Genomic DNA, 25,785 nt, shown 5'->3' with positions numbered 1-25,785 from the left:
ATGGAATGGAGGGTAACTTATCACATAATGTTTGGGAGTTCTAATAAGGGAAAGGGAAGGGAAAAGAAGTGATTCGTTATCAAATCTCAGATGTTATGATAGAGGGCGAAATGTTAGATTGTTTATGACCAATTCCCCTTTCCTCCTCTACACTCCAACGCTACCCTTCTCAACCCAAACAGAGTTAAGTGCCCACTTTCCTTCCCCCACCCTTTGCTACCGCCATCCAAACACACTATTAAGACCATAAACACAATCAACTCCCCATTTAATCAATATGGGTCCAAATGGACCCTAATGTACCACCATGCTTCTGCAGATCAATGCAACAGAAGGAGAAAGAATCTTATTTTTTTTTTAAAATCTTGTTTTTGTTGGACTTATGAATATGCCCAAAATTCTAGTTAAAAAGTTGAGGGTTAGGATTAGTGTAAGAGAGAACTTACCCCTAAAAGCCGGCTGTTAGCGGTAGGAAACCCACGTCTCTTAGGGACTGTTCATTTCGGTTCCAAAAAATATAGAACGGGCAATCCGAGCCAGAAATTTTTTTTTTTTACGTTTTCTAGCCATTCTTGGGAATCTGTATTTGAGGCTTTTTCGAACAAAACATATTGAGTTTGATTGCATAGAAATAGGAGTGAAAATGATGGTGCAATCCTTTTCCAGCAACTAGTTTGTTTCACAACAAAAAGAAAAGGAATGGACAACTTTAGGAAATGGTGAAACCCTTTTTTATTAATATTTCTCTCTCGAGAAACCTCCAACTGCCTCTCTTCTAATCTTTTTATTAATAAAACACCCCTTTTCTAGCCTTTTTCAGCCAATTCCGCTCAGAAGGCTCGAAATTGGGCATTCCTTAATAATTGACGTGGCAAGGGGTTTTAAGAAAGTATATCTATTTTTACTTGAGTGAACCTAACACAAGTTTAGTAATCCTTTTTTGGGTTATTTTCCTTACTTTTTGTCACATTTTGACATGTTCTGACGCTGTTAGACCCTTTCCAAGGTTTTCTTTTCTATTTCTCATAACCAAACAGGTCCTTATAAGAACCTATAAACACACAATTGACTCTCCATTTAATAAATGTGGGACTAATCGATCCTAATACACTGCCATGCTTCTGCAAACCCTAATTTAATATAAGGGGAAGGATCTTTTTTTTTTAAAAATAATTTGAGGAAAAAGTTTGATCCTTAAGCTTTTGAATTGCGAAATGCTAGTTAAAAGAGTTGGGGCAATTTCGCGAAGCATCGGATAGTTTTTCTGTTTAATTATGCTTATATTGTGCTTTAGTTCTTGAAAGTATTATATAAATGTTGTTTTTCCGAGAAGCTTTATTGTTAACTTTTGGGTTGATTGCTTTTAATGCCCTACATTTCTTTGATTTTTAACTTTGATATGTTTAAATTTCCCAAGTGATACCAAAGTTTCACGAATTTACTCTAATTTCATGTTACGTCACCATTCATAAATTTTTTCAAAGGCATCACACACATGATAATATTTGGACTTATATGCACCCCCCTAAACTAAAATGTAAGCCCTCTGAATCCCTGTCTTTCTCTTCTTCCTTTGAATTAAGAACAATGAAATTTGGTGTTAAACTGTTGAAAAATAACTGCCGTTTAAAATTTCACACCAAATATTGAATGGAAAACTCTAAATTGAAAGAAAGAATTAACAAGGAAGGAGTTTTTGGGAAAAACATAAAATTTTTCCAGAATCTAATCATTGACGTGACAAAAGGTATTACTGTCAAAAAGAACTTTGGGGGTATTATTTGGGAAAACTAGACGTCAGGTACCAAAGTTAAAAAATAATTAAACTTTAGGATATTTAAGTGCAACTAACCCTAAATTTTCTGAATTTTTTAGATTGTATGTGACTTGATTACTAAGTTGCATTATAAGAACTTTGTTTTAAGTTTGATTATTAAGTTGCATTATAAGAACTTTGTTTTAAGTTTTGTTATTAGTATTACATATTGGATATTTTTTATTATCTTTGGTATTTAACAGACTGAGTGGACAAGGGAAGAAGATGAGAAATTATTCTATCTTGCAAAACTCATGCCTACTCAGTGGAGAAATATTGCTCCAATTGTTGGTAGAACACCATACCAGTGCCTTGAGCGTTATGAAAAACTGCTTTATGCAGTTTGTGCAAAGGATGAGAATTATGACGCAAATGATGATCCATGAAAGCTACGTTCAGGAGAGATTGATTCAATTATTGAGTTGAAACCGGCCCGTCTTGATCCGGTTGATATGGATGAAGATGAAAAGGAAATGCTCTCAGAAGCAAGGGCAAGATTAGCAAATACTAGGGGAAAAAAGCAAAGAGGAAGGCTAGGAAGAAACAGCTTGAAGAAGCTAGGAGGCTTGCTTTTTTGCAAAAGAGAAGACAACTGAAGGCAGCTGGCATCAGTACAAGAAATGGGAGGAGGAAAAGGAAAGGAATAGATTACAATGCTGAAATACCATTTGAAAAGAGACCTCCCCCGGGCTTTTCTGATGTTTCAGGTGAGGAGAGACCTGTGGAGCAACCTAAGTTCCCAAGGAGCTGGAAGGCAAAAGGAGGGTTGATATAGAGGCACAGCTAAGGAAGCAAGATATTGCGAAGAATAAAATCACATAGCGTCAAGATGCTCCTTCTGTGATATTGCAAGCAAGTAAGCTCAATGATCCAGAAGCAGTTAGGAAGAGGTCAAAACTGATGCTTTGAGCACCACAGATTTCGGATCAAGAACTAGATGAAATTGCAAAAATGGGTTATGCAAGTGATCTTATTTCTGGTGCTGAAGAGCTTGCTGAAGGAAGTGGTGTCACATGTGCCCTTCTTGCGAATTACTTGCAGACACCAAGAGAAGGAATGACTCCCATGCGGACACCCTAGAGGACTCCAGGGGAAAAAGCAGATGCCATCATGATGGAAGCTGAGAACCTTGCACGGTTAAGACAGTCTCAAACACCACTTTTAGGTGGGGAGAATCCTGAGCTACACCCATCATATTTTTCTGGTGTCACCCCTAGGAAAAGGGAGATCCAGACTCCGAATCCCATGGCTACACCTTTGATGAGTCCTGGGCCTACAGGTCTTATCCCTAGAATTGGTATGACTCCATCGAGAGATGGGCATTATTTTGGTGCAACTCCTAGAGCGACTCCTTTCTGAGATGAGCTCCACATAAATGAAGATATCGAAATGCAGGATAGTGCAAGGTTTGAGCTTCATAGACAGGCTGAGTTGAGAAGGAAATTGTGCTCTCATTTAACTAACCTTCCACAACCTAAGAATGAGTATCAGATAGTTATTCAACCTATTCCGGAGGAGAATGAAGAAGTAGAAGAAAAAATTGAAGAGGATATGTCAGACTAAATAGCTAGAGAAAAGGCATTGGAACAGGCAAGGCGGGAGTCATACCAATTCTAGGGATCAAAAGTGCTTCAGACTTCAGAGGGAGCTTCCAAGGCCACCTTCTGCGGCTTTGGATGTTACTAGGAATTTATTGATGTGGAAGGATGAAGATAAGAGCTCCTTTGTTCCCCCAACTTTGTTTCAGAAAGCAGATGAAATGATAAATAAGGAGCTCCTTGCTTTGCTGGAACATGATAATGCAAATTATCCCTTTGAAGAAAAAACAGAGAAGGAAAAGAAGAAAGGGGAAAAGCGTGCAGCTAATGGGAAACCTTCTATGCTTGTACCTGAAATTGAAGATTTTGAAGAGGATGAACTGAAGGAGGTATGCTGCTTGTGACACCACAAAAGTATGTTTTGAATTTTTTCCCTCACTGATACTTCTCCAAACCTTATCACATCTTTCCCCCCTCTGCTTTCTTAGTTTGATATATAACTGTGTATCTGTTACTCATCTTATAACCTTGATTATACTGTTAGATTTTATATTGCATACCTAAAGCATGACTGTCACATGTTATTATAATACTATAACATCAAGTAACATTTAAATCTAATTGAATGAACTATAGAAAAAGTTCTTTTGAATGTGGAAACCTTCTTGAAGAATGTTGTTTGTTGAATCTGTTAGTAATCTCGTTGACTGTCCAAAAGAAAACTATGAACAGCTATTTTGGAGCTATTATATTATATATATACATATATAAAAGTAATGGTCCATGTTTAGTTACCGTTAATGAATTTTTTATGGCATGGTGAATAAAGGTTGCTTCATGTTTAGCTTCCATTGATAAATTATTAGTGGCTTGAGGTATCCTCTGGTATTTAGTTGCAAGGGAATGTAATACACCAGAGTAGGAATTATTATGTGACGTAGATTGCTATCGTTTCTCTATTTTGATAATTGATTTTGATGCAAGTTTGCCTACCTCAAAACCATGAATCAGATTTTTGAAGTAGTAGCCTTAGGTAAAACCACAACTATTGCTTGGTGTTAGACTTGGGTGCTTTAAATTTCAGAGTTGTTCCATATCGCTCGTGGGGAACTTGAGATTTTGGTTTATCATTGAGAGATTACTTCAAATTGATGTCTGTATGCTCACTTATGTTTGTTGAAAGATGAAAATGATCCAAAGTAGTTGGCTTCTGTCCATTCTGGATCGTTCAAAGCAGCATTTTTAAAGATAACCTGTGCAAAAATATGTAAAATTAGGAAACTATAACAGGTCTCACGTTGTACATAAGGAAAACTATAAGAAGTCTATAGCGCATGGTAACAAGAAGTGGGGATCTAAAGGTTTATTGAATTTAGGACACATATATATGCCATTATTGGTGTAGATCCTGTTTTGAACTCTAGGCTTCTCGTTCCTCTTGTTGACATTATCTTGTTTTCTATGTACGTGCATGATTTGAAGTATTTCAGTTTTAACCTTATCAATTGGAGTAGACTTATAAAATCCCAACAGATTGGAAATGTGCATAAAATATGTTTCGGTAGCTCTAGAAACTCTATTACGAGTTCCTCAGAGGACACACGAAGAGGGTATTACCTCAGGAGTTTTGAGATTTTTTCCATGTGAGAAATATTATCCCTCTTAAAAATTCTAAGCATATAACTCATAGTTCCTGTAAGCTATGTAGCACGGACACGGATCCGACACGGCCATCCGACACGCCGACACGAGGCAAATCCTAAAAAATACATAGGATACGTGTGTTCGACACGTGTGTCCGACACGGACACGACACGGCTTCATGTTATGCGTGTCCGTGCTTCATAGCCTGTAAGTCCATCGATGATTTCCTGTAGAGACTTTAGATAGATCACTCATGAAATCTTATGTTAAGTGGCTTCAAACAGGAGTCTCATAGTAGTGTATGTAGATATCTGTATGTAGATATCTGGACTTTTAGTTACTAAATGTATGCCAAGTGATTATTAGTTGTTTGTTAATGCATTTGAGTGCCTCTAAATAAGAAACTAGCTTTCCGCTTCCAGCCTAACTTTCAAGAGTTGTAATTCTACTTCTCATTAGTTCAATGGATTCACTTCTTTTTCCTCCTCCATCTTGTCTTTATTGTTTTCAGCAAGCTCATCTAGGTTAAGGAAAAACATGTTTTGTTACCTTCTCTTGAAATATTTTAACAATTTAGATTATCAAATGGAATATACTAGATATAAATTACAAAAAAAAGTTACAAATTCATAACTAGAAATGTTGGGTATTTATTTATATAAGGTTTATTATACATAAGGACGAAGAAGTGGAAAAAGTTCTATGGTTTTAGTATTATGTGATTACCATATCTTTCATCCTAAGTGTACGTGTTTGTAAGTCATACTTTAAAAGAATCTTTTAATGAAAATTGAAAATAATTATGGTATTTAAATGACATTGACTAAGTGAATATCCTTATTTGATAGAAACCTTGTTCTTGATGAGTAGATCAGATCTCTACAAATCAAGCTAAAAGATCTTTCTTCTTGTATAGAATAACAGGGGAAACAACATGCTTTCCACCTTGTTGAAAATGTCTTTTATGTTGGGAAAATGATTTAATTGCAGAGGTCAAGTTTTATTTATAGCAAAGAAAATAGGTTATAATTGCATAAATTTCGGTGTGGCAATAATAGACTATTCTAATATACTAATTGTTCTTACACTCCTTAAGTTGTATGTGTATATGCTAATGTTTTAAATGTTGGCCATATTTGATACGGGTGTATCTTCTTCCCTGCCTCGGGAGCTTAGCGATCCTCATGGGAGCTTGAGGATAGGAGATTCTCATGGTATCTTGAGAATAGGAGCGTGGATGGAGCTAAAGGAAATGGCGAAAGAAGTCGGAAGAAGCAAAACGCAAAAAAGAACAGGAAAGACTGACAGTTCTCTGTCCGGTCGACCACAACACGCATGCCGGTCGACCGGAAAACCTGCACGCTGCAGGGTTTGAGAAACTTCTCTGGCCGGTCGACCGGACCAAGCCCGGCGGTCGACCGGATCGTGATTTCTGGGTTTCCTGTTTCGTTTTGGATTCTGTTTTGACAGGGATTCCTGATTCTTTTGGGCTTATTTATTTACAAGTTTGCCATCCACGTTTGCACATCTATAAATAGGATTGTTTTAGGGTTCTAAACAATCAGACCTAAGGGAAGAGAAATTCTAATAATTGTATTAGGGTTTAGAGAGAGAGAGAGTTGAGGGGTTGTTCTCAATTCTAGCGAGATTGTGAGGGAGAGATTGTAATCTTTGTTCTTCATAATCTAGAGAAGGTATTTTTCTTCGCCTTATACTGAATTATTCTTGTGTTTTGGTCATCCTCTTCTCAACCCACCTTTTGGTAATTCCGCGACCAAAGGGTGCTCGCACGGCGACTCGTATCAAGTTGGTATCAGAGCACTAGATCCGGTGAAGGGGCATCCTGTGTATGGTCCTTACTCGTTCCTCATACAAGAAGCTTGGCGAGATCCCTATTTCATTGGAAAAAGTCCAGGATTTAAGGAAGGAGAAGATGGCTGAAGGAGATAATTCTGCGAGGATTGATGCATTAGAAAAGCAGATCGAGACGATAGGATCGACGCTCACAAAACTCGTCGGTCTCATCCAAGGAGGGAACGAAAAGGGGGAATCTTCTTCTAGGTCTAAGAAGAAACCTATAGAGTCCGGTGGAGAGAGCGAGCTTTCAGGCTCCGACGAGGAGGACGAGACCGTCAAGGCTGCACCGCATCAAGGGGGTAAGAATTCTTACCAGAATCTGAAGATTGATTTCAGAGTGGAGATTCCTATTTATGATGGGAGTGTTGACGTCGAGAGGCTTGATGACTGGATCGAGCGGATGGAGACGTATTTTACTCTTTATGGCTATTCGTCAAAAGAGAAGATTGTGTTCGCGACTTTGAAGCTTTCAGGACACGCGTTGATGTGGTGGAAATCCTATTGCAAGCAGGAGAAGAAGGCGGTGTCGTGGAACAAGTTCAAGGAGCTACTTAGGAAACAGTTCTATCCGGTGAGATTCCTTGAGGAGCGTTGGTACAAGTGGTATGGCTTGCGCCAAAGGGTCAATCAAACCGTTCAAGAATACACTACGGAGTTCCAGCAGCAGGCGATGATCCTTAACATTGCGACAGAGGAATATTCCGTGTTTATGAAGTATATGGCGGGATTGAGCGATTACATCCGAAAGGAGATGAGGTTATTAATGGTTCTTAACATTGCGACAGAGGAATATTCCGTGTTTATGAAGTATATGGTGGGATTGAGCGATTACATCCGAAAGGAGATGAGGTTATTCACGGTCGAGACTATTGCAGATGCGAGCGTGAAGGCCATTGCCATTGAGGGCAAGCAAAAGAAGAGCAACGAAGCAAAGGGGGATGCAAAGCAAGTTGGAGGCGAGTCTAGTGGTTCTCAGTTTAAGGAGGAGAAGAAGAAGGGTGATCCAGGGAAAACAGGGCTGATTTGTAGTCACTGCGAGAAGACAGGACACGAAGCTGATCGGTGCTGGGAGAAGTATCCTCATCTCAAGCCAAGAGGGTTGAAGAAGAAGGAGGAGAAAAAGGCATACATGATAGCTCAAGGTCCGAAAGAAGTCCCGGGGATGACAGAGCCTAATAGCAGTCTCAATCTTATGACGGGGAAACAGGCCACGAAAGAGGACGACGACCCGAGAGAGCAGCTCTTTGTTCTTAAGTTGCAAGTGAAGACCAGTTTGGTTGATGCCATAGTTGATCCGGGCAGCGAGAAGAATTTGATATCCGAAGCCTTGGTTCAGAAGCTGGGTCTGAAAACGGTCAAGCATCCGAAGCCCTATCCATTGGGGTGGATTCAGAAGGAGGAGAAGCTATGTGTAGATGATCAATGCACTATAAGATTTGCGCTCCATGAGTCGTATATTGACGAGGTCACATGCGACGTAGTTCCATTGGATGTTTGTCAGATTATACTGGGCAATCCGTACTTATGGGATAGATATGCGATCTACGAGAGGCGGGCTCAGAAGTATACATTCACCAAGGGTGGTGAAAAGTTTATATTTCGTTCGGCATCTCTTCCGAAGGAGACAAGCTTGGGAACGGTGACGCGAGCGAAGAGGTTAGTGAATGCGAGCAAGAAGTTTGTTTTGCTGTGCATTAGACTTCCAGAAAAGCCATCGATTAAGGATTGCAACTTGGAGCGAGAAGTGACTACGACGAGACGCGGGATGAATGAGTTATTTCCGATCGGACGTCGAGATCAGATTCCTAGCAAGGCCAGGTGGTTCAGAAAAGGAGGAGGGGCTCGCGAGTTCCCTCAGTTTCAGTGCACGCTGCAGGGTTTGAGAAACTTCTCTGGCCGGTCGACCGGACCAAGCCCGGCGGTCGACCGGATCGCGATTTCTGGGTTTCCTGTTTCTTTTTGGATTCTGTTTTGACAGGGATTCCTGATTCTTTTGGGCTTGTTTATTTACAAGTTTGCCATCCACGTTTGCACATCTATAAATAGGATTGTTTTAGGGTTCTAAACAATCAGACCTAAGGGAAGAGAAATTCTAATAATTGTATTAGGGTTTAGAGAGAGAGTTGAGGGGTTGTTCTCAATTCTAGCGAGATTGTGAGGGAGAGATTGTAATCTTTGTTCTTCATAATCTAGAGAAGGTATTTTCCTTCGCCTTATACTGAATTATTCTTGAGTTTTGGTCATCCTCTTCTCAACCCACCTTTTGGTAATTCCGCGACCAAAGGGTGCTCGCACGGCAACTCGTATCAATATTCCAACATGCCGACTGACATGGCGCGGTTTAGAACCCCTCCATAAAGATATTTGGGTTTACAATGTGTATGTCGTTTTTGATGAAATATCGATTTCGTGGTGGGTCATATGTAGGAAATGTTGGGGGATAAATCTGCCACCAAATCAGCCGAAATCAATAAAACTAAAGTTTGAAGTTTTGGATTTGGGTATTGATCTCTAAACCCAAATCTAAAACCCTTTAGCACTCAAAAATACCCCTCAGACTTGAAACAAAATTCTAGGGAAAAAATCAATATTTTTTCTTCTTTCCTGCTCTTTCTCTTGCACTCTCTTTGGCTTAGGCATTTGCGATTGAAATCAAGGGGATTTTGCCCAAAAATTTTATGATCAAAGTTGATTTCGACTATAAACCATGGGCGTGAGCAAGGATTTGTTGGTGGTTCGAGGAAACTTAGGTTTTGAGGTACGTCTCTCTTTCTCTCTACTCTCTCTCTCCCCTATTTTGCCCTGATATGACAATATGATATTTACTATTTGTCCCTCGACATATTCTCTATTTTCACTATCAGACATGGATTTTTTAGCCATCCAACATTTGACATTTAAAACCTTGGTATATGCATAGGTAGATATGAGTTGTCACTTCATTTAACAAAATAATCTATCAAGAGATAAGAGATAAGAGTTGTGAGATTCACATGCTTCGATATGACTAGCAAAATGGACTGGACCACTATTATATCCTCGGTTGCTCATTTAGCATCAGTTTTGAAAAAACGACAAAAAGCAGTACTGTAAAGCGGAAGTGGCCCTTGGCCGCTACACTTTGCTTCAATGAGGTGGTATAAAGTGCTAATGGAGCTTTTTGCTCGTAAAGGTGTGGAAAAGCGGTGAGAAGCAGGGAAAAATGGTGAAAAGCACTTTAAAACACATACTATCTCCTTTTCTCTTTCTTTGTTATGAACCAAAAAACATCCAAACACCCTAAATTATCCTGTGCCTCCACCATCTCTAGCCACAAATCTGCCACGTCCTTTCACCAATTCCATGTTCAAGAGCTGCTCTCGCTTCCACCATCGCTTCTAGCACCTTCTCCTGCTGAATGCATATCCTCTCCCGCCGCTTCTCACCATCCTCCGCCGCTTCTCACCATCCTCCACCGCATCTTTTGAGCTCCTCTCACCATCTTCAGCAGGCTCCTAATTGAAGTTTCAGTCCATTACTCTCCCTCCACCGTCTAGACACAACAACTTGTTAGTATTGGGTCATGCTTAGGTTCTCTATCTTTATAAATCATTAAATATGTATTTACAAAATTTAAGATTTTTCTTGAAATTTTTGAATATTTATCCATATTTAAACTAGACTGCTTTTTTACTTGGCACTTTTTCCGCTTTGATTAGCTTAAATCCCAAAAAACCTAAGTGGTGTCTTACTGCTTCAATTTGCTTTCTGCTTTTCACAATTTGGATAAAAACAAATGGAAATTGACAAAAATCGTGGGTTATAACCTATGAAAATTACGAATTTTGAAACGAGTACTTTATTATGACCGGGTCGAAAAGAACGAAAATGGATAAAAATTGCAAATTAGCCAATGAAAATCATGAATTTTAAAGCATATATACTTAAGTGCCATGTGAGTCGAAAAGAAACGAAGTGGACAAAGTAGTTGCTTATATCTTATGAAAAATTTAAATTATGAAGTATGAATACATGATTGCCATGGGACTGAAACCAATGAAAATGGATAAAATAGTGGGTTGTAGTCCATAAAATCATGATTTTGAAATATACATAATTGTCATTTGATTGATAGGAATTAAAATGAACTAAGATCGTCAGATTTAGCCTATGAATATTAAAGCATGCATATTTAATTGCTACTAGGTGGAAATAAATGAAAATGAACAAATATCGTGTGTTAGCTCATGAAAATCTCGAATTTTGAAATAAGCATAATAAATTTTTATTGGTTAGAAAAGTATGAAAATGAACAATGATCGTGCGTTATAGCCTATTTAAAATCCTAAACTTGGCAATAGGAGTACTTAGTTGCCACTAGGTCGAAAAGAACTAAAATAAACAGAAATCATGAGTTATAACCTGTTAAAATCACTAAATTTGAAGTGTTCTTAATTGCCATTGGGTTGAGAATAACCAAAATAAAAAAACAAGGTGGTTGTAGCTCATGAAAATTGTAAAATTTTAAAGTATGAAAACTTAATTGCGATAAGATCAAAGAAAACAAAAATGGACATAAATAATGGATTATAAGCCATGAAAATCACAAACCTGAAATATGCTTACTTAATTGTCGTTGAGTTGAAAGAAATGAAAATGGACTAAAATCGTGAGTTATAGCCTATAAAAATCGTTAATATTGGAAAAAAACATACTTAATTGCCACTGGGTAAAAAATAAACAAAATATGAACAAAAATCATTGATTATAGCTCATGAAAATCATGAATTTGGAAGTAAACATTGATTGTGGTTGGATAGAAACGAATGAGGATGTGCAGAAGGCTAAACATATACTAGGAGAATCTAAACGTTGTAGGTTAGATGGTCAAGAGAGTTGGCGGTGGAATGAGGATGTGTAAAAGGCGGTTAGAGAAGAAAATATTATATCAAGAGTTACAAAAATATAGGAGTAATGAGAACTTAGAGAAATATAAGCTAGCAAGGAAGGAAGCAAGAAAGCAGTTAGTGAGACAAAATATATTGCTTATGAGAGTTTCTATAAGAAGTAAGAATCTAAGGAGGAGAGAAAGATATATATAAGCTTACTAAGATTAGAGAAAGGAAGAGTAAAGGTTTCGGTAATATTATGTATATTAAAAGCAAAGGTCAAAGAGTCTAGTAACCGACAGGGAAATAAATGAGAGGTGGAGTTACTTTCATAAAAGTTTTAATAATAACCAGACAAGTGAGCAACATAGAGAACTTAACTATATAGCGAACGATAAGAACTATAAATATTATCAAAAAATTAGGATTAGTGAGGTTAAAGACGCTCTAAAGAAAATGAAAAGTGAAAGAGCTGTTGTATCAGATGGTATCTCTATTAAAGTTTGGAAATGTCTTGGAGATATAGGCTTAGATGGTTGACTAAATTATTTAATAAGATTATCGAGACAAAGATGATGCCCGATGAGTGGAGGATTAGTACTTTGATACCGATATATAAGAATAAATGAGATATACAAAGTTGTTCAAATTATGACGGTATAAAACTCACGAGTCATACTATGAAACTTAGGAGGGGGTAATTGACAAAGACTTAAAAGGAGACAGGTGTATTTAGAAATCAATTTGATTTTATGTCCTGGGGGTCAACTATGGAACATATACATATTTTGAGACAGTTGATAGAGAGATATAGAGAGAAAAGAAAGGATCTACATATGATTTTCATAGATCTTGAAAAAGCTTATGATAGTGCCTAGAGAGGTAATATGGTGAGTTTAAATAAAATATGTATCTAGAATATATATTAATGAGATTAAAGATATATATGATAGAGTACTAACTAGAGTAAGAACTAACGAATGGGAGACTAATCCGTTTTCTGTTACCATAGGTTTAGACCAGGGGTTAGACTTAAAGCCTTATCTTTTTACATTAGTTATCGACCAATTTATTAGGCATATTCAGGATGAAATCCTATGGTATATATTAGTTGCGGATGATGTAGTGTTAGTTGACGAAACTAGGAGATATATAATTTTTAAAGTAGAAAAGTGGAGATAAGCTCTTAAATCTAAAGATTTTAGAATTAGTAGAACAAAAACGAAATATATGGAGTGCATTTTTTATAAAACTAAGAAAAAAGCCTATAGTACATATTGATGATCAAGAAATATCTAAAATAATTATTTTCGTTATTTAGGATCAATCATTCAGCATAATAATGAGATTGAGGATGATGTTTATTGAACCAAATCGGGATGGTTAAAATGGAGGAGTGCTTCGGGAGTCTTATGTGAGCGTAAGATACTAATGAAACTAAAGAAAAAATTCTATAGGATGGTTATAAGACCAACAATATTTTATGGATCAAAGTATTGGGCAATTAAAAAACATGTGCAAAAGATGTGTAGCAGAAATGTGAATGTTGCCATGGTCTCGTGTGTATAATTTAAAAGATATGATAAATAATGAGTGCATCTGTAGTAAATTAGAGGTTGTTCTTATTGTGGATAAAATAAGAGGGAATTGATTAAGATGGTTTGGTCATATACAATGAAGACCTTTTAGTACACCAGTTAGGAAAAATGATAGTATTATAGTTAATAGGACTAGAAGATCTAGAGGTATATCTAAAAGAACTTGGTTGAAAACAATTAAGAAGGATATGATAATGTTTAACTTAATGGAGGAGATGTCTCATAATGGAATGAAATGGAAGAATATGATTCATATAACCGATCTCAAACATTTGGGATAAATATTTTGATATTGATGTTGTTGGCTAGAAACGAATGAGAATGGACAAAAATCGTGCATTATATAGAGATTGCAAACTTTTAAATAGGCATACTTAATGGCCTTAGATATATAAAAAGTTTGAGTTATAGCCTATGAAAAGTGTAAATTTTGAAGTGACCTTAGTTGCCATTAAGTTAAAAAATAAACAAAAATAGTTTGTGTAGAGAAATAGAAAAAGCCAAGAACTTATTCATTTACTCCTAATCTCTCTTAAATAGAGGTTAAGAGGATATTACAAAATAGGTATGAGATAAAATCATATTCAATTATATCTCTAAATATCTCATAATATATTCATTAACACTCCCCCTCAATCTAGAGCATGTAAATCATACATGTCAAGCTTGTTACAAACAAAGTGCACACACTCTAATTTGTGAGCTTCAAAAAACTCAAAGTAGTCTTGATCTTATTATCTTTCACTTGGATGTCTTCTAATCAACTGATCCCCTCTAGGGCTCCACCGATCAAATGATCATTGAAGAATTTAACAACAAATGATCCTTTTCAGGATCCAACAAAAAATGGTATTTTTTTAAAGATTTGATAAACAAATGATCCAAGATGTGGAGTTAACTTAGGACTTAAGCAAAGATCAATGTGGTCAACGAGGCACATGTTGATGAGGGTAGGCGAGAGTGGGGTCGGTTCTAATCGGAGTGAATGGTGAACAATAATCCGTGGATAAAACAGTACAAGCGTATGGATGAACAGTTAATGATGGACAACAAATCAAATGGATGAACAGTAGCCTTATGAACATTGCTTGATGAACAGTAGCCGATGGATAATAATTCAATGTTGAGGCTGTAGAGGGGAAGCACAAAGTTTTCGACAAAAACCTTCTTGGCGGCTTGATGTTGACAATGAAAAAAGAGGTTCTCTAGACCTAAGAGGATGACTTCGATACCATATAGAGAAATAGAAAAAGATCAAGATTTTATTCAGTGAACCCTAACCTCTCTTAAGTAGAGGTTAGGAGCTATTATAAAATTGGTATGAGATAAAATCATATCCAATCATATCTCTCAATAGCTCATAATATATTTCTTATGGCTCATGAAAATTATAAAAATTTGAAGTTTGAATACTTAATTGCCATCAGATTGAAATGAATAAAAATGAACAAAAGTAATGGTTTATAGCCCATAAAATCGTGAAATTTGAAATACATGGACTTGATTGTAATTGGATGAAAGGAGCGAAAATGGACTAAAATCTTGGTTTAGCCTATTAAAATTGTGAATTGTGAAGCATTCGTATTAATTGCAACTGGGTTGAAATGAATGAAAATGAACAAAAATCATAGCTTATAGCTCATAAAAATCGTGAATTTTATAGTAAGAATAATTAATTACGCTTGAGTAGAAACAAATAAAAATGGACAAAAATCGTGGGTTATATTAACGTACTTAATTGCCCTTTGGTCGAAAAGAACGATAACAAACAAAAATCCTGGGTTATATAGTGAATGCTAATCGCAAATTTGAAGTGCCCTCAATTGCCATTGAGTCAAAAAGAACAAAAATGGACAAAAATAATTATGACATGAAAATTGCAAAAATTTGAAGTATAAATACTTAATTGCCATGATATAAAAATGAACAAAAATAATAGATTATAGCCCATGAAATAACAAAATTTAAAATATGCATACTTAATTGTAATTGTATTGAAAGGAATGAAAATGGACCAAAATCGCGGGTGTAGCCTATGAAACTTGTGAATTTTGAAGTACTCATATCTAATTGTCATTGGGTAAAAATGAATAAAAAAGGATAAAAATTGTGGTTATAGTCTATAAAAGTTGCAAATTTTGAAGTGTCCTTAGTTAATTAGCATTGAATTGAAAAGAACAATAATGGACAAAAATAGTTGGTTAAAGATCATAAAAATTTTAAAATTTTAAAGTATGAATATTTCTTTATCATGATATCGAAATGAAGGAAAATTAACAAAAATAATGGCTTGTAGCTTATGAAATATCGACTTTTAATATATGCCTACTTAATTATCATTGGATCGAAAAGGATGAAAATGGACTATAATCGCAGGGCCTATGAAAATCATGAATTTGAAACGCTCATACTTAATTGTGATGGGGATACAAATGAACATAAACGAATAATAATCGTGGGTTAATGCTCATGAAAATTGGGAAAAGGAAGCATAATTAATTGGGATTGGGTAGAAACGAATGAGAATGGACAAAAATCATGGGTGCCCATGAAAGTCGCAAATTTTAAAGTGCTCTTACATTCAGTTGACATGAGCAAAAATGGCTAAAATATGAAATTAGTATTTTTTGTAACACCCCTTTACAAGTTTTGTATTTTTAGTTTCTCTGATGGCTTTTTGGGATTACAAAATTTTTTTTGTTAATTTTGTCGAAAAAAGAGCAAAATAGTTGTTTATAGATCATGAAAATTACAAAATTTTGAATTATGAATATTTAATTGACATGGGATTGAAATGAGCAAAATTGATAATAAATAGTGGGTTATAGCCTATTAATAGCTAATTTTGAAATATGCATACTCATTATTAGATTAAAAGGACTATATTCGAGTGCCGCCTATTAAAGTCGTGAATACCTTAATGTAGCCTAGGGGAGTTAAAATACCATACGTGTAAAGGGGGTCGAAATAATATACAAATTTGGTAATTTAATCGTTATATTCCAGGAAAATTGCGAATTCTAAAGTATCTTAATTATTATTGGTTCGAAAAACGAAAACGAACAAACATCATAGATTATAACTCATGAAAACTACGAAATATTGAAGTATACATACTTAATTATCATTGGGCCAAAATAAATGAAAATTAACAAAAAGTGTGGGTGGCCTAAGAAATAATAAAATTAAATATGCGTACTTAATTGTCATTGGATCCAAAGGAACAAAAAATAGACTAAAATTGCAAGTTATAACCTATGAAAATTGTGAATATTGAATCACGTATACTTAATTGCTAGTGCAAAAAAATGAACAAAAGTGAACACACTGAACACAAATCGTGGGTTATGTAGTTTATGAAAATCATGAGGTTGGAAGTAAGCATAATTAATTGTGATTAAGTGGAAATGAATGAAAATATACAAAGATCGGATTATAGCCCATAAAAAATGTGAATTTTGCTATAAGAGTACTTAATTGCCTCTGGAAAGAGCAAACATAAACAAAAATCATAGGTATAGGCAATGAATATCGTGAATCAGAAACATGCATATTTGGCACTTGGTAGAAATAAATGAAAATGACTAAAAATCGTGAGTTATGAAACACTTCTTCAATATCTGCATGCATTTATTCATACATGCACTCAATCATACGATATATGTTTTGAAACACTTGTCATACACTTCTTGGACGTATATCATGAATTTTGAAATATGCGTACTTAATTGTCATTGTATCGAAACAAGCGAAAATAAACTAAAATCGAGAGTTATAGCCTATGAAGAGAAAAACTACTTAATTGTCTTATGGAAGAAATGAACAAAAATGAACAAAAATGAAAAAAAATCGTGCATTATAGCTCATAAAAATTATGAATTCTTAATTAAACATAATTAATTGTAATTGGGTAGAAATGAATGATAACAAACAAAAATCATGGGCTATATAACTCATGAAAATCACAAATTTTAAGATAGGATTCGTAAGTCCGATTGAGTTGTAAAGAACGAAAATAAACAAAAATTATGGCCTATAGCCCATAAAGATCATATACTTTGAAAAGTTCTCAATTGACGTTGATCTGAAAGGATTCAAAATGGACAAAAATAGTTGGTTATATAACAGCTTATGAACAAGGTTTTAAATGTTAGATGTCGGGTTCATATCGGATGACTAAAATTCATGTCGGATAGTGAAAATCAAGGATATGTCGGGGGGACATGTACTAAATATCGGATTGCCATATCGGGTGCACATATGTATAATGTCATGTCCTAAATGAAATCTAAGCATTCCTAAATACAATTTAAGCATACTTTATAAATTCTATAGTCTAATCTAAAAATATAAAAAGTAAATAAATATGATGTTTAGGGTCACTAACTGATTGTAGATACTTGATTCTTGATTGCATCTTGAAACCATCAGAGTGCTTGACCTACAAAATAAGAAAATATTGTTAGTAAACATAGAATAGCATACAGGAAATGAAGCAAATAACATATAACATATAGAGTGAAAATCAACAGCATAATTTTTATGCAATCACAAGATTCATATCTATAAAGAAACATAAGAAAAACTATCAAACAACTAAGTTTTTAAAGCTACAAATAGTTCATATTGTTTAACATCCAAAAAACAAATCCAAAATAATATGAAAGCTAAAATGAACCATATCAATCTTCATCGAAATTGATAATAAGATTATTCTCCTCATCAGACTCTGTGAATAATGCCCCCATCTCTTCTTCCTTATCAGTCATCATCTTCCATCGGCTCAAAGATGATGTCACCTTCTTTTTTTTTATTGTTTTGCAACCTTCCACTCTTTCTCTTCCTTAGATTAGCTCCCGAAACATCTCCTACTTGCCTAAAAGTCAAACATTTTCCCGGAATTACTTCATTCTCGCTATCATTCCCCTCCGAACCCATCAACCATTTGGTGACCATTTCCTCGTCATCATAGGCGAATAAAGGATATCTATCTATGGTGGCAGACTTGTTCTTCAACTTTGCATTGAACTTGACAAAAACAAGTCATGAAGTTTTTTAATTAGTTTATTCCTCTTATTCGTATGAATCTGCAAAATAGAATTATGAATTAGCACAACAAAAACTAGTTATCAAATATGTAAGCCTACAACATAATTAAAATCTAAGAAATAATATTACCATTTCAAATGTACTTCAATTTCTTTCACAAGTTGAGGAGCCACAAGTTGAGGAGCTAGTTGGCGAGCCCAAAATCCTCATTGCAATCTTCCTCAACTCGTGTGTATCATTTTCATAAAACCTCCTCCAAGTAACTAGTCAATTCATAATTGTAAAATTTTACTTACAAGTTTCTAATAGAGGTCAATGAATTAATTGGAATGAAAATATAAGTTTACCCAGACAAGCACCCTTAGTAGCTCCTCGCCTCGCAAATTGATCTCCAAATGACCCTAGGCATTCTTGATAATTAGGTATTTTCCAATCTTTGTGAAAGTCGAATGGTCCTCGGGATAGAATTTGTGCATACACTCCACCACAACTTTCTTGAAGCTTCTGTCCTTTTCGATCTCCGTGTAAGCCGGGTAACAGAAATAAGGATTCAAAAAGGAGTCCGCTTTACGTAGCATTGTGCTAAGCTTCTTAAATCTTGGTTCAATCATTTTCAAAGAGGACTATACTTCTCATCATTCCCAAGGGCCACTTTCAACTCCTCCATAGCCACCAACATGTCCCCATATATAAATCTGATAGCATCAATTTTATCACCATCCGCGTTTCGAAGAACCTTCACCAAAGGAGTAAATGCTTTGAGGGCAAAGTCTATACTATCCCAAAGCTTGTTGCTAGCAACTATATCCGGAACTTACAAACATACAAAAATCAACAAACAATGAAATATAAATGATAAATTGAATAAAATGTATAAAATGAATAAAATAAATAAAATAAATAAAATAAATAAAATGAATAAAATAAAAATATACCTTTTTACCTTCTGATATTCTCGAAAGGTTACAGTCTGTCCATTGGTCAGAGGTAAATATTTACGTCATATCTTTCTTGTGATCCCGTAATGACTGTAGAGAGAGGAACACTGTAGCAAACCTAATAACCCTTTGTCTTACAAGATCACCTTTAGTGAACTCTCTAAACAATTGAAGAGGCTTGGTGTGATTATATAAGAACACTGGTACACTCTTACCCATTAAAATGACATTGCAAATGGACTTTATCTTGGCTATGACGAACAACATCAAGTTCATGGTGCGTGTAGCACAACCCGTCCAAAATATGTTGACCTCTTCTCCTCCAACAAATATGAGGCCGCTGTATTTTTTGAAGCTCCACCGATGACTATTTGTATCACATTTGCCTCCCCTACCTGATCAATAGCCTTGTCCAAAAAGTCACAAATATATTGAGCATCGTGCTTATAGGCCGATGCATCATGTGAAAATAAAAAACAAGCCCTCCCAGTGGAATGTATAGCTATGTTTATGATGCTTCTAGACTTTCGATCACTTCAAACATCGGTCATTAAGGAACAACCATTGACAACACGAGTCCTCTTGAAGTTGTCAACAATCTCTTTCGTCTCCTCCACCTCTTTTTGCAAATATGTCTCGCTCAATTTATATATTAATGGAGCTTGTAAATGACTTCCAAACAAGCCAACTGCTTGTAGCATTTGAAGGAAAGAGGGAAGCGTGGCGATTTGAAATGGAATGTTGGCTTTAAAGAACTATTTGGAGACTTAACACAATACATCCTCCCTTTTCTTCTTTCTAAGCTCGGAGTCCATTGTCGGTTGTTTCCCGTGTCACTATTTGGGCGATCTCCTTAGGAGAATGAGTGGCAAAGGAGTTCATTGGCCTAACTACCTTCTAAGAGGACGATGAGCTTCTTTAACTACTCAAGGAGTTATGCTCCTCATCCTCCCCTATATGCACCTCACTCTGTGCATCATTGTCTCCTTCTTGTCCTTTTATTTGCACTCTCCATTATTTCAGTAACTTTTTGCTCAACGTCATCAGGAACTCTCACACATGGCGCTCAATTCCCCCTCTTTCCGGCTAGGTGGGCTTTGAATCGACTAATACGACCACTGAGAATTTGATTGCAATATTTGCATTTAACCTTGTTTGTGTCGGGACCACCTCTCTCCCCGTATGTCCAACATGGATCTTTACTGTCTGGTTTTCATGTTAACAATCTAGTAGATCCTTGTCCTTTTGAGGACATGTTCCTACAATTAACAACAAACATGAAATTAGATAGATAAACTTAAAACTAATTACATATTTATACATTGTAAATCAAATATTATAATTGTGCATCATGCATGTAAAATTGTGAATAACCCAATTACAATGTAAAATGACATGAAAGTTTATCCAAGCAAATTGTTTTCATCTAATACACATTCTAAATTTTCTAACAAAATGCTTTAAATTAGATTTTTGTTATGTCAAAAATCAAGCAAACTGACATCATATTGCTAAGAAATATCTTTGATGCATGTACCAATTATGATTTATGAATAATCTCAGATATTTCTCTCTTGCTATTTTGTAAATTACATTTCAAAAAAACTTGACCAATTTCAATTTTAATTATTGTTTGATAGGGAAGAGCAAAGAGAGGAAGGGGTGTCTTAAAGACGGAAGCTCTTGCCCTTGAAAATTTGAAACCCACAGTTTGCACTATTTGAGTTGGACAAAAAAAAGGGGATAATCAGAACTTCAATTTCAATTTTTGTTTGAGAGGAAAAAACAAAGAGATCAAGTGGTGTCTTACCTTGTTGACTTCGAGAAAGAAACAAAAAAAGATGGAAGCTTCGGCCCTTGGAAGCTTAAAATTTACAGTTTGCACAATCTGGGTTTGACCAAAAAAATGGAGAATTAGAACCTTGAGGGAGGGGGGGGCAAGAGATAGAGACATATTTGTGATTTTGAGCTCCAATGTAACGATTTCTGAAGCTCTGATGCAGAGAACGAGAGAAAGAGAGAGAGGAGCAGCCATTGGCCTTTTCTTGCCCTAATTGAGAGAGAGAGAGAGAGAGAGGAGCCATTGACTTTTTTTTTTGCGAGAGAGAGAGGAGCAGCCATTGGCTTTTTTTTTGCGAGAGAGGGAGGAGCAGCCATTTGCCTTCCAATTGAGGTTCTATCGCGTGTAATAGGGAATCAAGGCTAAAAATAAGTCAAATGGGTTTGGGTTTTGGGTATTAAACCCAAACCCGAATAGTTAATAACAAAAAAAAAAGATTATATAGGTCGATTGTTCAAAACTAAAAAATCGGCCGATATTAGCCGTCATTTTGCGCGCAATGTTTGATATGGACCTTAAATCCGATTTCCGCCATGAAATTTGCATATCCATGGTGCTCAAACCCTCAACCCGACATGTTTGACCACCATGTCCGACATGGCGGCGGATATTTAAAACATTGCTCATGAAAGTTACAAAATTTTGAAGTATGAATATTAATTGCATAGGATAGAAAGTTCAAAACAAAAAAATGGACGAAAATAGTGGGTTATGGCTCATAAAATCACGAATTTACAAATATGCGTAATTAATTTTCATTGGGTAGAAATGATCAAAAATTAAACTAAAATCATGGGTTATAGCCTTCAAAAATCGTCAATTAGGACAAAACGTGTGACAATGAACAAAGACCATGGTGTGTCCATGAAAACCGCGAAAAAATAGAGGTATTTAATTGCCATGGGGTCAAAAAGAATGAAAAGAAATAAGAGCTATGGGTTATAGCCCATAAAAATCACAAAATTTGTGGAGCTCTTAGTTAATTGTCATGGAGTCAAAAAGAACCAAAATGGGCAAAAATAGTGATAATCTTTTTGGCCTGCACCATATTATGATTGGAGTGATAATCAATCTCAATACACTTGGTTCTCAATTTAGAAAGTGCAATACATTTCAGATTTTTGATGATATGTGAGGACACTTATTCTCACTGGGTTTTGAAAGTGGTTGCGGTCAGGGGGAGGGAGGATTGCTGTTGGGTTACGGGGTGATGGCTTATTATTATCATTATTACTGGGGGCGACAAAGGTTTTGAATTTTGTTGACTATGATAGATTGAGTTTGGGGATGGGGAAGAGGGCTGTGATGGTGTTATGAGGGCAGCTCGTGTGTGTGTGGGTATTTATTTTGATTGTGGAGGCTATGAATGGATGAATTGTTGGGAGCGAGATGAGTAGTTGGGATGGATGGATGGAGGGAGTAGATGGTCTTTATAAATTCCTAATTATAGAATTACTAATGAACACACTTTTGTCACCACCAGATATTTCATTCTGTGTAGCTCCTGGTGTTAACATGCCTGTTAAGTTTCCATTTTCAAGAAAATTCATAGCGGTTTAGTTAGAATTTTTTTTCATGAGAAACTAATTGATACTGGATGGACTCACTTTAATATCAATAGAAATCATATGTTTGAATATACTGAAAACATATGTTTCACATTCTTTGGATGTTTAAGATTGATGAGAAATTCCTAATCTAAGAACTGGCTTGTGGTTTAAATTTTGAACGACCTTCTTTTCTCATGTAGTTCTCTTACGCTTTAATTTTAGTTAAAAAAATATCAACTCCTCTGAACTCGTGTGAATTGGAAATCTTTCCCTCCCTGTGAGTCTTATTTCTATATGCAGTTGCATGTCCATATGTTCTGTGTGCATGGATTTCTTAAAAACTTCCAGTTTGTGATATATATATTTAGTACCTAGATTATTGATATTTATTTAGTACCTAGATTATTGTTCAGCATGAACTTCTGAACTTGTGAATTTGGTCAATAAGTCCAGTTTTAAAGATGTTATGTATTATCAAGACATTGTTTTCTTATGAATGTGATCCTATGGTCATACTGGTACTCCACTTAGTGAGGGTGTAAAAAGATAGTTTACAAGCTTGAATCTTCAGAGTTGATACTAGAATATGAACTTACACATCATCATTTCATTTTTCCGTAGGCTGATTTTCTGATTGTGGAAGAGGTTCAATTGCCGGGTGGCCATGGGGCATGAGAATGATTCTCTCGATGATTTTGTTAGTGCACATGATGCATACAAAGATCTCGTGTACTTTCCTGGTCGTAATGTGTTTGGCCTTGCTAGGGTTGCTGGTAATAGTGAAAAGCTTGCTGCTTTACAAAATGATTTTGAAATAATGAAAAGGAAAATGGACGATGAGGCAAAGAAGGCAACAAAACTTGAAAGCAAGATTAAACCCCTTGCACATGGACACCAGGTGCGTTTAGAAGCACGATTGCAACTCACTTTTAGAACTTAAATTAATTTACACCTTGGCTTGATGTTATATTAAATATTATTCACTTGAGCAGCTCAAATCTACGGTTCCTCCTTTTGTACTTATGTCTGAACTTTAATGCACTCTTACAAATTAATTTCGACACTGTAATTGCAGCGCTATGTTTTCCTTATCATCAGGATCCAGCCTTTCCTTAAACAAAAAGGGTTTTCCTGATCTTCAGCGAATCAGTATTTCAATAAATTTAGTATTTGCTTTCTATTTGAATGGACAGATGAGGGCTGGGAAGTTATGGTCCCAGATTGAGGCTATATTTAAGCAAATGGATACTGCTGCAACACGGTTGGAATGATTTCGAGCTTTGCAAAAGCTGGAAGTGATGGCAGCTTCATACAGAGTGGGTAGCTTGGTTGAAGAAGTCGATGAACAGAAAGGGCTTGAACGAAAACTACAGCAGCGATATGGAGTTCTAATACACCTGAGCGTGATAGAGTTTGGAGGTTACTGAGCGAGCATAGAGGACATTTACGAGTAGAGGAAGAATAAACAGCGTTCTCTTCTTGATGAAGAAATTACTGGAAAGAATAGGGCACTTGAAGGAAGAATTGCAGCAAAAAATCAGGCAGTTGAGTATAACGTTGAAAGGAATCATACTGTTGATGATGAGAGACGGACGATGTTCTGTCCACTTCAAAACCTACTGAATGAAACTAACACCTATAAGGAATCTTATACTGAACCTGATAACCAAGATCAAGCTGCCGATGACAAAGATATTGTTCTAGATGATGTTGATCATTTGAAGGAATCAACAACAGTTATTGACACAAATGTAGAAACGGTTGAGGGTGTTTCAGAAATTGTGGCTGATGGGGAAATGAAGATCAATTCCGATGCTCATCAGGTCAAAAATCTGCATAAGCAAGCCAGCGATGGTGGCTTCAGTACCGATGTTGCTCACAGTTCAGGTGGATTTGATGAAGTGATGACGGTTGACTCTGCTAAAACTGTATTAGATGGTTCAAGTGCTGCTGGTGACTCGGGTGCTTTTGCTATTGTTGCTCCAGAATCTTCAAATGCTGATTCTACATCAAGAGAGGGGATAACTGGAGGCTCATCTACACAAAGGGTAGTCCCAAGTCAAATTGTTTCAGATGAGCTTGTTTCCGATTACAGATTGTGTGCGTGGTGACGCTTTCTATTGAAGGTTTTGGAGTAAGTACTGAACTCAAATGTCACCCCTAGTTGTATGGGTTATCCTGTGAAAATGAGAAGCATATCCGATTGTATTTATTTTCGGCAATTATGTGGGGGTGTCTGAGCTTGATAGATTGCTTGCATAAACCAGGGGGCAAAAAAATGCATGGTAAGTGGTATTTTGGAACTTACCAGTTTGAGTTGCATAAACAATGTTGTGGAGCTTGAAAATATTGTTGTAAAGTGATTGAAACTCTTCTATGCTTTTGCCCACTTACAAATTTGTTGGAGTTTGAACAACATGCATATTGTTGGTAGTGGATCATATACTTAAGTATAACACTGCAGCTAATTTATTCCTCAGCTTGCTGCAACTGTAACTTGGTTTAAGCTTAGTCTGTTCACTGTAACTAATCTAGGTAACTGTGATAAGTGTGTTAATCTTAATGTTTGCAAAGAATATTACTGTTACACCTCTGACAAAAGAAAAATGAACCGTGTTATCACGTACCATAATGTTTATTAATTAATTCACCATTACCTTGTTACAGGAGTGGAGTCCAAGACCCTGGAGGGTTGGAAGGAGAAATCCTGAGCATTTTGTGGAAGTGCACTTCTTTATATGATCAATCTGTCCGCAATTTTTAATGCTTTTACATAGAGGTTGAGTAAAGTTAAATTAGGTTGTCATGTCAAACTCAGATTAAGTGAATGATGCTAATAAGTTTGGTTTAGACTATAATATATGATATAATTTAAACATTTCAAATGAAACAAATGCGGTGCCATGCGGTGTTGAAACTTCAAGACTTTTTTTAGTGCACTGATGTTAGTATGGTTAGTTTTCCTTTGTTAGGCAGAGTTGGGAGGTACTCCTCATGATTGAGATCGAGGAAAATAGTGCAGGTAGGGTTTTGTTTTGACTCGGACCTTTTATGCTCTATGCAGCTAGTGGAAAAAAAATAAATTTT

At 35.9% G+C, this 25,785-nt stretch overlaps 1 pseudogene; it reads left to right on the top strand.

Moving 5' to 3' along the window:
* LOC109827095 lies at positions 1 to 25,114 on the top strand (annotated as a pseudogene).
* The last annotated feature ends 671 nt before the right edge of the window (positions 25,115 to 25,785 follow it).

Source organism: Asparagus officinalis, unplaced genomic scaffold (assembly GCF_001876935.1).
Source record: "Asparagus officinalis unplaced genomic scaffold, Aspof.V1 AsparagusV1_Un20, whole genome shotgun sequence".
NCBI lineage: Eukaryota > Viridiplantae > Streptophyta > Magnoliopsida > Asparagales > Asparagaceae > Asparagus > Asparagus officinalis.
This window is presented reverse-complemented; position numbering and strand designations above follow the sequence as displayed.